General features: G+C 38.1%; 1 non-coding gene and 1 pseudogene across 1 annotated transcript; both read left to right on the forward strand.

Annotated features, from left to right (window-relative positions):
• Window positions 1-298: 298 nt before the first annotated feature.
• On the forward strand, window positions 299-453 carry LOC149512565 (5.8S ribosomal RNA). Its single transcript, XR_016332235.1, has one exon. It is a non-coding gene; the product is annotated as a 5.8S ribosomal RNA (ribosomal RNA).
• A 254-nt stretch (window positions 454-707) lies between these two features.
• LOC149512566 (25S ribosomal RNA) lies at window positions 708-2,599 on the forward strand (annotated as a pseudogene).
• Window positions 2,600-14,016: the final 11,417 nt, after the last annotated feature.

A 14,016-nucleotide genomic window follows, 5' to 3' on the forward strand; every position in this document is an offset into this window, starting at 1 on the left:
GAGGGTAATGACTATCAACGAGATGGGTGATCAGAGGGGTGAAGGGTAGGATATGGTGATCAGAGAGGTGGGGGGTAGGGCATGCTGGTAGTGGTACCGAGAAAGGCACCACTGCCATCCTTGATTTTTTTTCTGTTCTATTTTTTTTATTTTTTTTGGTATTTTATATTATTTTTGGTTTTTTTTTGTATTCTATATTTTTGTTTAATGTTTATTATTGTATTTAATAATCTTTTTATTATCTTATTTATTTAATAAAAAATAGCAAAGCCATCAAGGGCAAATTTGATGTCTATATAACTCTCAACAATAGATGTCTTAGCTGTTGCATCGATGAAGAACATAGCAAAATGTGATACTTGGTGTGAATGTAGAATCCCATAAGCCATCGAGTCTTTGAATGCAAGTTGTGCCCTAAGTAATTAGGCTAAGGGCACACCTACCAATGTGTCATGCATATCACCCCCTCCAACCCCTCACCCATTATACTCTAGGTGAGAGGGCAAAAGATGGCCTCTCATGATCTCGTCAGTTGTGATTGGCCCAAAAACAAGTCGTTGACAACAATGGTACAGTGACTATCAATGGTCAAGCTCTCAGTGTGCCTTGCCTCTAGTGATGTACGCTCATTGTCCATTCGAACCCCATCAAAGCCCTTACATTGCTCAGTTGATGCTTACATCATTACCCTAAGTCAAGTGAGATTACTCATTGAGTTTAAGCATATCACTAAGTGGAGGAAAAGAAACTTACTAGGATTCCCCTAGTAATGGCAAATGAGCTAGGAAAAACCCATCTTGAGAATTGGGTGCCCTTGATGTTTGAATTGTAGTTTGGAGAAGTGTCCTCAATGATGATTGGGCCTAAGTCCCCTAAAAAGGGGTGACAAAGAGGGTGAGAGCCCCATTATGCCTGAACCCTGTTGCACCATAAGGCATTCTCTCCAAGTCATGTTGTTTAGGAATATAGCCCTAATTGAGTGGTAAATTTCATCCAAGGCTAAATACGAGTGAGAGATTGATAGTAAAAAAGTACTACAAAGGAAAGATGAAAAGTACTTTGAATACAGAGTCAAAGAGTACTTGAAATTATCGAGAGGGAAGCAAATGAGGGTTGACAATGCACCCCGATCAAATATGGAACAGTAAAAGTTGATCCAATGATTGGCTCAAGATGTGGATTGACACTGATCACAGCAGTGGCCCAAGCTTAGTCTTTTAATATGCTTGTGGAGACGTTGTCGATTTTGGATCATAGCATACACCATCTTAGCATGCCTCGACATCCGTATGCTCTCACCATCAACCTGTGGGCTCTCATTTGGCTTGTCTTAAAATAGAGACTAAGGAGTCTGACATGTGTGTGAGTCAACAGGCTAGAAAACCCATAGGGCACAAGGAAGCTGATTGGTAAGACCCTTCACAAGTACACTACCAAGAGACCTTGATCTTCTGATAAGGGTTCGAGTGTGTGCATACTTATCAAGACTCAAAATATGGTGAACTATGCTTGAGCAAGGTGAAGCTAAAAAAAACTTTGGTAGAGGCTCATAGCTATATTGACATGCAAATAGTTCATCTGACATAGGTATAAGAGCAAAAGACTAATAGAACCATCCAGTAGCTAGTTCAGTTTAAAGTTTCCTTCAAGATAGCTAGAGCCCTTAACGAGTTCTATCGAGTAAAGCCAATGATTAGAGGCATCAAAAGAGCAAACCTTCGACCTATTCCCAAACTTTAAATAGGTAGAACAATGTGACTGCTTAATTGAGCCATGCCACAAAATCAAAAGCTCAAAATGGGCCATTTTGGTAAGCTGAACTAGCAATGTAGGATAAACCAGAAGCCAAGTTACAGTGTCCAACTATGTGCTAACCTAGAACCTACAAAGGGTGTTTGTCAATTAAGACAGCAAGATGGCGGTTATGCAAGTCAAAATCCACTAAGGAATGTGTAATAACTCATTTGTTGAATTAACTAGCCAAAAAATTGGGTGGTGCTTAAGCACGTAACCTATACCCGATAGTTAAAACAAAGGTTAAGCCTTAATAAGTAAAAGGGTAAAACGATCACTACAAAAATTGAAGAGTAAGCTTGGGTAAAGCAGCTGTCAGTGCAAATCTTGCTGGTAGTAGTAAATATTCAAATGAGAACTTTAAAGGCTAAAGAAGGGAAAGGTTCCACGTGAACAACACTTGCACATAGTTTAGTGGACCTTAAAAGATGGGGAAAGCCCATCTAATAGTGCGTTCAATGCGAGCTTCGAAAGGGAATCAGGTTAAAATTCTTGAATCAAGGCTATCAATTGATGACAATGTTAGGGCATCTAAAGATGTTGGCTAAGGCATTAAGAAAAGTTATCTTTTTTGTTTAATTACTTGCCTACCTTAAAAATAGCTTAATAAGAGGTAGGGTTCAGCAAGCAAAAGAGCACCGTATGTCATGTGGTGTCTAATGTGCCCTTAATGGCCCTTAAAAATCTAAAAGATTGAGTGTTGTCCGTACCCAATCCATAACTTGGTCAATGGAACAATGTAAGCCCTTGAAAATTTGGCATACTCATAATTGCATTCGGTCTCCAAGGTGAACAGCCTCTGGTTGATGGAACAATATAGGCATCGAAAGTTGGAAAAATGGTTCATAACCTCAAGAAAAATATTGGCTTTGAGGGCTGGGCATAAGGGTCCCATTTTTGAACCCATCGACTACAGTGCACTACTCGAGCTACTACTGTGGCCAAAGTAAGTCATAGCATGCTAGTCAGGGGATGGACTAGGAACAGCTCCCTGAATGGCCTTCCTTGTATGGTGAACAGTTAACTCAGAACTAGTATAAACAAAGGGAATTTGACTGTTTAATTAAAATAAAGCATTACAATGGTCCTTGTGAATTCTCACTCAATGTGATTTCTACTTTGTACTCTAAATGTCAAAGTGAAGAAATTCAACCAAGCGCAATTAAATGACAAGAGTAACTATAACTCTCTTAAGGTAGCCAAATACCTTGTCATCTAGTTAGTGACATGCATGAATGGATTAATGAGATTCCCACTATCCCTATCTACTATTTGGTGAAACCATAACCAAGGGAACTAGCTTGGTAGAATCGATGGGGAAAAAAGACCCTATTGAGCTTGACTCTAGTTTGACTTTGTGCAATGACTTGAAAGGTGTAGGAAAAGTGGGAGCGTTTTAGTGAAACTGAAATACCACTACTTTTAATGTTATTTTACTTATTTCATGAATTAGAGTTGGGGCACAACTGATGTCAGGAATCGATGGTTGAGATGTCGAAGAGTAATTGTAAATAAAAAAACTCACAAAGAAAACAACTCATAAAAATTTGAATAATGGAAGAATATGGTTATTAGATTAAAAGCGATAGAAGTTCCTCACCAAGGCTAAACACTAAGGGATATAGAAACACTACTTGAAGAATTCAAATTAAGGATATAGAACTATAGAAGTTCACGATTCCAGGAAATCGACCTAAGAGATATAGAACTTGAGAACAATCTCAAAGATTGCTTAAGGATAAAACAAACTCTATTTTGCCTTCTATGAAGAATAACAAAAAAAGAGGCTAGGAACATCCCTCCAAACATGTGTGCTTTAAAAGATTACCTTTTATTTTGGATTGCTAAATTGATGGGATTGCCTTGAATCTTGTGTTGCTGAAATGGTGCCTAAAATTATGGGATTGCATGTGAACACAATAATTTGTAATGTGAACACAATTATCTACCATTTACTTCTGCAAATTATGGCCTTACACATTGATAATGTGCTTAATATTTGGTGTTTAGGTTCATCTATGAATATAACCATAATTCTATCCATCTTTATGCTCTCATTTTTCAACTAGTGTAAAACAACCTCTATATTCTAGCCCACCTTATTTCTACATTTATTTAGTGGATTTGGACCAAGGATAAGCCCATCTTTTTTGGATATGTCCTTCTTAGTTTCAGCCCAAGTCATAAGATGTGTTGGCACTCTGGTGTCAATCTCTTTAGGTTGGAAATGACTTGTCCTTAAGTTTGAATTAGTCTTCTTGCCATGGTAAAGTGACAAATCAGCAACACTAAAGGTAAGAGATACTCCATAAGTGTTAGGAAGCTCTATCTTATAGCATTCTCCCTAAAACGTTAGAGAACTTTAAATGGACCATTTACCTTAGATTGTAATTTTTCAAACTTCTCTAGAGGAAATCTCTCTTTCTACAAGTTAATCCACACCAAATCACCTTCTTTGAACTCCACATGTCTTTAATACTTGTTTGTTGCCTTTTTATATTTCTCATTTTGTTGCAAAGTCCTAGCTATCACTCATTCATGTAATCATTTGATACTCTTAGCCATTTCTTTTGTATCTCTACTAAATTGTTGATTAGTAGGGAGAGGAACAAAATCTAAAAGGTTGATTGGATTCTTATCATACACTACCTCAATAGGGCTACAACTAGTGGTTTGGCTTATTGAATGGTTGTAGGCATACTCTACTTGAGGTAAAACAATATCCCATTACTTGATATTTGTTCCCACATAACTTCTTAACAGTTGCCCAAGCTATGATTAGTTACGTCTATTTGACCATCTATTTGAAGATGATGAGAAAAACTATACTTGAGATTGGTGCCAAGCTTCTTTCAAAGGGTGTGCCAAAAATGACTAAGAAACTTACATTCTCAATCAGACACCATAGATTTAGGAACTCCATGTAGCCTTACAATTTCTTTGAAATACAAATCAAAAACATTAGAAGCATTTATAGTTTTGGTACAAGGAATGAAATAGGCCATCTTAGAAAAATGATCCACAACCACCGTGATGGAGTCTTTGTTCCTTTGAGTTCTAGGTAGTCCTACTACAAAGTATAAACTAACATCCTTCCAATGAGTATTAGGCACAGGCAGTGGATTATACAATTTAGTGTTTGATCATGACTCTTGGCAATGTGGCACACTCTACATCATTTAAGGTATTTCATCACACCCCTCTCCATTCTCAGCCAATAAAACCTATCGTGCAAAAGAGCAAGTGTCCTGTCTTTTTCAAAATGTCCACCTAGTGCACCATCATGAGTTTCATTGATTAAGGCCTGTCTCAAGGAACATGAGGGAATACAAAGGTTGTTAGTCTTGAAAAGGTAATCATCATGCAACAAAAACTGGTTGTGTGGTCCTTACCTGTATTCTTCCCAAATTTAGCCAAAGTAAGGGTCTACCTCATAGAGCCTTTTGATCACATCAAATCTAATAATGTTAATAGCCATAGTCCTCAATAAATAGTGTTTTTGGCTTAAAGCATCTAGCACCACATTTTGAGTTCCTGATTTATGCCTAATAGTGAAATTATAGGCTTGAAGGAACTCTACCCAAGCTATATGCCTTCGGTTGTGCTTGTGCTGGCTATTGATAAACTTCAAGGCCTCATGGTCTGAATATAAGACAAATGGCTTGGCAAGGAGATATTGCCTCTAATGGAATAAAGCTCTATATATGGTGTAGAACTCCTTGTCATAAGTTGAATACTTCCTCTTGGCTTCGTTGAGCTTTTGACTAAAAATTGCTATAGGCTTTCCTCTTTGTCTTAAAACATCACCTATTCCAAAATTGGATGTATCACATTCCACTTTGAACACTTGATCCAAATCTGGTAGGGATAGGATGGGAGTATTGGTGATCCTTGTCTTTATGAGCTCAAAGCTGTGTTGGGCTTCTTTGGTCCATTTAAAAGCTTCATTCTTTAACATTCGGTGATGGGAGCCATAATAGAGCTAAAACCCCTAATGAAACACTTATGAAAAGATGCAAGGCCATGGAAGCTTTAGATATCATGTAAAGATGCTAGTGTTGGCTAATTTAAAATTGCTTCAACCTTGCTAGGATCCATCTTTCTTCTTTCATTTGACACCATATATCCTAGAAACACAAGGTTAGAAGTAAAGAAACAACACTATTTTAGGTTAAAGTTTTTGTTCCCTCATTATGCAAAACATTGTTGTAGATGATTCAAGTGTTGGCCTTCATCTTTGTTATACTCTAGAATATCATCAAAATATACTACTATATATCTACCAATACAAGGTTTAAGGATATGATTTATAAATCCCATGAAAGTACTAGAAGCATTGGATAAACCAAAAGGTATTACCATCCATTCATAGAGACTATCCCTTGTCTTGAAAGCTATTTTCCACTCATCTCCAGGCCTCATTTTGATGTGATGATAGCCACTGCTTAGGTCTATTTTAGAGAAAATAGTTGCTCCATGTAGTTGGTCTAGTAAGTCATCTAAGTGTGGAATAGAAAAGCAATATTCAATCATGATTTTGTTGACCGCTCTACTATCCACACACATACACCATGATCCATCCTTCTTAGGCACTAAAAAGGTTGGGACTACACAAGGGCTCATGCTTTCGCGCTCCATTCCTTTTCTTACCAATTCATCAACATGGTGTTGTAAATCTTCATGCTTTTTAAGACTCATCTTATAGGCTGCCTTGTTAGGTAGAACAACTCTTGGGATAAGGTCTGTATAGTGTTAAATATCCCTCATTGGTGGTAGACTAGCTGATGACTTTTCTTGAACAATATCTTGAAATTCTACCAACAATGGTTATTTCACTATAAGGGGCTCCTCACTATCTTCATTCTCCTCAATTAATGCTAGTGCATATATAGTACCACCTATCTTAATTTTTTTTCTATAATAGGCCTTGGTAAACAAGCTACTTTTTTTTCCCTTTGGTTAGTTTTGACATCACTATGGGCTTGGTAGAGCCTAGGATGATTTTGCTTTCATCCTTTACAAATGTGCAAGTGTTGCGGTAACCATCATAAATAACCCTCCTATCATATTGCCAAGGTCTTTCAAGCAATAAGTGGCAAGAATCCATTAGAGTTACATCACACCACACTTCATCATTATATTACTTTCGTATGGAAAAAAGAACTAAACACCTCTTGCTAACCTTGATTTCATTCTCTTTTTGTAGGCAAGATAACTTATATGGTTAGTAGTGATCCATTATTTTAAGGCCTAATTTTTGCACCATAAATGTAGAAACAATGTTTTCAAAACTTCCATTATTGATTACAGAATCACATACTTTCCATTGGGTAGTACACTGAGCATGGAATACATTTTTACACAACCAATCTTCTTCCTTAGTAAGTGTAGTACTTAAGCTACATTGTATAACTAAGGATGCTCCATAATCACCATAGGTTACCTTTTCTTCCTCTTTGAGGTTTTGATTCTCTTTAACTAGCTCCTTTTCATTTTCCTCTAAGTCTTCCTCTACTAGAGTCACAATCTTCCTGTTTGGGCATTCTAAGGTAATGTGTCCAAGTTTTTGACACTTAAAACACCTTTAGATTTGTGCACTAGGCTAAGGATTGCTTGTTAAGGTTCCATTTTTCTTTTAGGGCTACTTTGGATTAGGCTTAGAAGAAACAATAGTTTTGAAGGCTATTGATATAGCCTTTCTGGGACCTAATTCTTTATTGCTACCACAAGCCTCCTTTTGTTGTCTTTCCACCTTAAAGGCAAGCTTGTGGACATCATTGAAAGTCTAATAAGGTTGTAGCTATACCACATTAGCTATCTCGATCTTCAACCCTGTAAGATACCATGCAATAGTCTACTCTTTTTGTGCCACTATTTTACATTTCAACATGAGGTGGTCAAACTCAGCCATATACTCCTCCACTGAGAGATCTCTTTGCTTCAAGTTATAAAGCCTAAGGAAGATGTCTTGCTAGAAGTTGTTTAGGAGATACTTCTTCTCCAACTCTCTTTTCATTTTCTCCCAAGTTGCAATTTTTCTCCTGCCCTCTTTTTCTATTTGCTTTTTCATATTTTCCCATCAAAAAGATGTATGCTTTCTAAGTTTAATAGCCACTAGCTTCACCTTGTGATGTTCAGGGGTGTCAAGGTATTCAAAGATACGTTCCACTGTGTGTAGCTAATTTAAGAACTCTTTAGGTTACATTTTCCCCTCAAACTTAGGAATCTCTATCTTTAGATTGAATATGCTATGCTGAAGTTGGTTTCTACATAAGTAGTCCCTAACTTGCTGTAGGTGAGGTGGGGTGTTATTGTCAGAATCATTTTTGTTTTCATGGTATGGATTGACCTCTCTTTCATCTTTTTCATTCCTCATTCATTGTCACCTTATTTCCTCACTTTTTTATTACATATGCAACTATTGTTATAGTTGGAAGATTTGTTGCCACATCTCCTCTATGAAGGCATTCCTTAGGTCATCATTTGTAGTTGCTGCAACATTGGTGTTGGCTTCAACATCTTTTGCTAGTGCTTGACAATGACAACATAAAATAGCTTTGATACCAATTTGATATAGAGAATTGATGGTTGAGATGTTGAAGAGTAATTATAGAAATAAAAACTCACAAGAATTTGAATAATGGTAGAATATGGTTATTGAATTAAAAGGGATAGAAGTTCACCACCAAGACTAAACATTAAGGGATATAGAAATACCACCTTGAGAATTCTAATCAATGATATAGAACTATAGAAGTTCACCACTCTAGAAATCTGCCTAAGAGATATAAAACTTGGGAACAATCTAAAAGACTGTTTAAGGATAAAACAAACTCTATTCTACCTTCTACAAAGAATAATGAAAAATAAATAGGCTAGGAACATCCTTCCAACAATGAGAGCTTCAAAAGATTGCCTTTCCTTTTTTTTGGATTGCTAAATTGTTGGGATTGCCTTTAATCTTGTCTTACTAAATTGGTGCCTAAAATCATGGGATTTGCATGTGAACACAATTATTTGCCCATTTACTCTAGCAAATTACAGCCTTGCACACTGGTAATGTGTTTAATATTTAGTGTCTAGGTTCATCCATGAATCTGACCATAATCCTATCCATCTTTCTTACTTTCCTTTTCCAGCTTGTATGAACACAACCTCTGCATTTCAACCCACTTTATTTTTATACTTATTTAATGGATTTGGACCAAAGATAGTCCCATCTTATTTTTGGATATGTCCTCCTTAGTCTCAACCCAAGTTGTAAGACGTGTTGGTGATTTGGTGTCAACGACCCCTTCTTTTAGACCCAAGGCCAGCCTCGATTTGTCGATCTAGGTGAAAGACATTGTCAAGTGAGGAGTTTTGTTAGAGTGGTACCTTTGTTAAAAGACAATGCATGTGTCCTAAGTTAAGCTCAATGAGAATAAAAAACTTGTGCGGAATAAAAAGGTAAAAGCTTGTTTGATTCTGATTTCTAGTATGAATACAAACCATGAAAGTGTGGCCTATCGATTTTTTAGACCTTTGAAATTTGAAGCTAGAGGTGTAAAAAGAGTTACCATGGGGATAACTGGCTTATGGTAGCCAAGCATTCATAGCAATATTGTTTTTTTATCCTTTGATGTTGGCTCTTCCTAGCATTGTGAAGCATAATGCACTAAGTGTTAGATTGTTCACCCATCAATAGGGAACATGAGCTAGGTTTAAACAGTATGAGATAGTTTAGTTTTACCCTACTAATGGTAGTGTCACAATAGTAATTCAATCTAGTACGAGAAGAACCATTGCTTCACATAATTTGTCATCATGCTTGGTTGAAAAGCTAATGGCACATAGCTACTGTGCACAAGATAATGATTGAACACCTTTAAATCAAAATCCAAGCTAGAAGTGATACACGTACCTATCACCCTATTAGGGACTACAATGAGGGCCTATGGCCCCAAGGGTATGTGTTATTGGTGTAGCCCCCATAGCGGATAAGCCATTTGAGCCTACTCGGAGCTAAATTACCATCGACTGATAGGTAGAATCATTTGCAGATGACTTAAATACATGATATGGTATTATAAGTGGCAGAGTGGCCTTGGTACCCTGATTCATTAAGATTTAACCCCTTTGTCACTTTAATTCATCCCACCCCCCATATACCCACCAAAGTCCTATCACTTTATTTTTTTACATTGCAACCCTTTAAGGTTAAGGATGAATGGTGTTCTCCATTGCAACCAGTTTAATTGGGTGATAACATCCTTCCCTCAAGCATCCAAGTAAATGACAATCGATTGCCCTTGGTACAGGCACTTGTCTCGAACTCCTTTGGCATGCTAGTGCAGATTATTACCTTGAACACCATCGATAGCATCTAGCCCTTGGTTGGTGTAAACAATCGCATCCAACACCATTAATGATGTTGGTCTATTGTTGTCTCAGACACCATCAGCATATGCCGGCCCCTTGGCATAGGATGTTGCCTTGGACACCATCACCAGATATTGGCATTTGGTGTAGGCACTTGCCTTGACCACCATTGGCACAAGTAAGCCCTTAGTGCAGGTTGTTGCCTTGGACACTTCTTTGGCAAATGCTAGCACTTAGTGTGCCATGTGTACTTAACCTTCCCACCCAAGGCACTTGTCTACCCCCTAATTGCCATCGGCACCAACTAACACTTAAAGCATGTGTTCGGGCTCTAGTCTTAAGCCAAACTCCATGCATCATTAGATAAGGAATTGATTCTGTTTGCTTAAAACTCAAGTGCTTAGCATAATTCTAGCTTGTCAAAGATTGTGCTATAGTATTGGGACTTCTAAAAGCCCATAAATCTAATATTTTCTAGACTAAGTTCAGGTGTGTACGCACCTAGATCTAATCGTGCATTGGCACCTCCATCATCAATGCTTGCACCTGAGTCTAACCACGTGTCAACATCTCGATCATCAGTGCTCATACTCAGCTTTGATCATGTACCTACAACTTAATCATCAATACTTGCACCCGATTTTGATTATGTGCTCATGAATCATTCACCAGTACCCGCACTTGGGCCTAGCTCAATTATGCTAAACCTAAACATCATGCATGAGCCTTTGAAGTCTTGATCACTACCCATATCGCTCTTTTGGGCTAGTTCCTTGGGACTGAGGCCTCCAGTAGGCCTCAAGGCATAGTCCCCCTAGCTGTTGGACCTTATCCCATTAGAACTAAAATTGCTACTTGACTTGGAGAAAACCCCTAGGCCAGGACTAGCTTACGAATTGTGACACATGCATATGCTCAACCATCATTGTGACATGTTGGCCCTTAGCCTTAGCACATGCTTCAACCACTGTCAGCACATTCTAACCTTTTGTGTTCCTTTGACCACCATTGTCACATGCTGGGCCACACACCATAAGTAGGTAACCAGGGCTCAAGCTACGCACCATGTGCACCATGCTGGGCAGTAGGTGGTTTCAAGAAAATCTTCATATTTCTACCATGCCAATGCCATTTTTATGGCATTTAAATTCATACAATGGTCCTCTAAGCCTTCATGTGAAGTTTCATGGCATGATGACTTATTTTTTATTTTTTATAATTTTTAGAATTTTTAGTGGTTCGAGATTTTTTGAAAATCTTTTAGGATTTTTGGCCCCAAATTTGGTATACATGATCCTTGTATTTTTGTTAACATCTACAAAAAAATTTAGCTAAAAATCAAAGTGTAGAGGATTTTGTGGCCATTTGAAAAAAGCATCCCCTTTTTAAACACTTGAATGGCTACTGGCTACAAACTTGTAAAAGCTCTTATGCTCTTTAAAGGGGTGTGAGTTGTCAAGGTTCTTTAAGGGATAGAGGGCCAGTATAAGGGCTAAGGACTAGCACCCATCACACATTATGTGCATACACCCCTAATTGTCGAAACCCCAAATGTTGTAGATTAGGTTATCCAATGATGCTCCGGTGATGGTGCCTTACGTAAAAAAATACAGCTCTAGTACACGCCCAAGCCTTGCATGTGCACCATGGCCCAGAATCAAACTTCAGCCAAGGCCTTGACCATCAATAGCACATGCTGGTGCATGGTACAGGCAGATGCCTTAACCATCATCTACACAAGCTGGCCTTTGGTACAGACACTTGCCTAAACCACTATTAGCATAAGCTAGACCTTGGTATGAGCACTTGCCTCAAACACCATTGGCATATGCTGGCCCTTGGTGTGGGCACATGCTTTAATTAGCATCAATATAATCTAGACCTAGTGCAGGTGTCACGACCTATGTATGCTTCTCAGACCATGGTTGATACTTTTAAAGGGGCTCCAGATGGGTTAAGCCTTGGTATAGGTATACCAAGCTCAAGTATAAGCACACCAAGCCACAAGTGACCCAACAAAGAACCAAAACCAAGTAGACCCAATAGATAGAAACTTATAGAAGGATCTGAAAAGTCCTAAGGATAGTATAGTTCTCTATACAATTTGAACTCTTAATGTATATCTCATGTAATCTCTTTGTAATCTTCAACTCTGTAATAGCCATTAGATTGAGTCAATCTTGGCCATTGATTCATGAGGGCTTTAACTATAAATAGAAGGCATCCCCACCCTTATTGGATGTATAGAAACACTTGAGTGAATATAAGTTATAGCATTTCCAAGCATGTCTTACTTTCTAGCCTTTTCTAGCTTTAGAGTGCCTTTTGATGTTTTTTTGAGTACTCACTCTTTGAGAGTTTTTTTAGGCTAACTTAAGCATATATGAAAGGAGTCCAGCCTGAGGCCACACAGAGTATTGGCATAAGTCCCAGGCTCATGACAGTTGGTAGTAGAGTAGGTTTTGCTTCAAGGTTGAGTTTGGATTACACTCGAGGTGTTCAAAGAAATAGCATCTCAAAGTGATGTTGGTAGTCAAAAACCAGAGGTGTAGGAGCTAGCTAGTGGAAAGGGGAAAAAGGCTACCCCAAGGAACATGATGTCAACCTTGGATGGCTCTTAGCTAAGGTGGAAATGATAGTGTCAGACCTCAAGGAGAGGTTCATAGAGATTGAAAGAGATCAAGGAAGGATTCCATGATGCCCTCATTGAAACCATAGACATGTTCACCTAAAAAAATAATGCCTTAGACACCTTGGTGAGGCAATGTACAAGGAGATGAATGAGCTCAAAGGGGAAGTCATGGCATGCATGGTTGCCACTAGGAATATGGTGTTACTTATAACAACTAGGGTTTGAGTGAAAGTTCCTAAGATAAAAGAATACAAGGAGCTATGTTCGTAAAAGATATGGATAACTTTTTGTGGGGAATGGAGTAATTCTTCTAAGCCATGGGCATTAATGAGGATGCCACTAAGGTAAGCACATCCTTTATGTATTTGGTTGAAATTGAGCTATTGTGGTGGAGATGCAGGTGTGATGATGCAAGCCATGGAAATGCTATTATCTTGATTTAGGAAGAGTTCAAGGCAAAGTTTAAACAGTAGTTCTACCCTAAGTATGCTAATGATGAGGCAAAAGTGAAGATCCACGAGCTCAACCAAAGAGATAAAGTGTCAGAGCATGTTTGAGAGTTTTTAAAATTAATGCTCTAGATTTCAAACCTTAGAATGGAGGAAAGTTTTTATTGTTTCATGGATGGACTCAAACGATGGGCCAAGAATGAGTTGTAGTGATGAGGTGTTAAAAATTTGGCCAAAACCATGATAGCTGCTAAGTCCTTGGTAGAGATCTACCATAAAAGAAGTTTGAGTCATTCAAGCCAAAATGTAATGGTAGAGACCGACAGTCTAAGGAGAGAGATAAAGGCCAACAGTCCAAGGATAGGGACAAAGGTTAACAAACCAAGAATAGCCAAGGCAAGCCACCATTTAGGAAGTGAAAGCCAATTAGTGGAATAACAAAGATTGTAAGCCACTGACTTGTTTCATTTGTGAAGGTCTGCACATGTCAAGAGACTAGCCCAAGAAAACCAAGATATCTACCATGAACAAAGTGGATGGTAAAAGATCAGAGAAAAAGACCATGAAGCTTGGCTCAATTGTGCTAAATTCAGTCCAAGCAAAAGCGAGCCGTAAATAGAAAAGACTAATGTTTATAGACATGATGATTGCAAGCAAGAAACTAAATGCACTTGTAGGCACAAGAACATCTCACTTGTTCATATTTGGAGATGCAACCCAGAAGCTGAATTTTAAGGTGCAAAAAAAGCTAGTATGATCAAAATAGTTAACTCCTAAGAG

The sequence above is a fragment of the Durio zibethinus genome, chromosome 22 (assembly GCF_047325235.1).
Source record: "Durio zibethinus cultivar Kanyao isolate XHJ-2024 chromosome 22, ASM4732523v1, whole genome shotgun sequence".
In the NCBI taxonomy this organism is placed as follows: domain Eukaryota; kingdom Viridiplantae; phylum Streptophyta; class Magnoliopsida; order Malvales; family Malvaceae; genus Durio; species Durio zibethinus.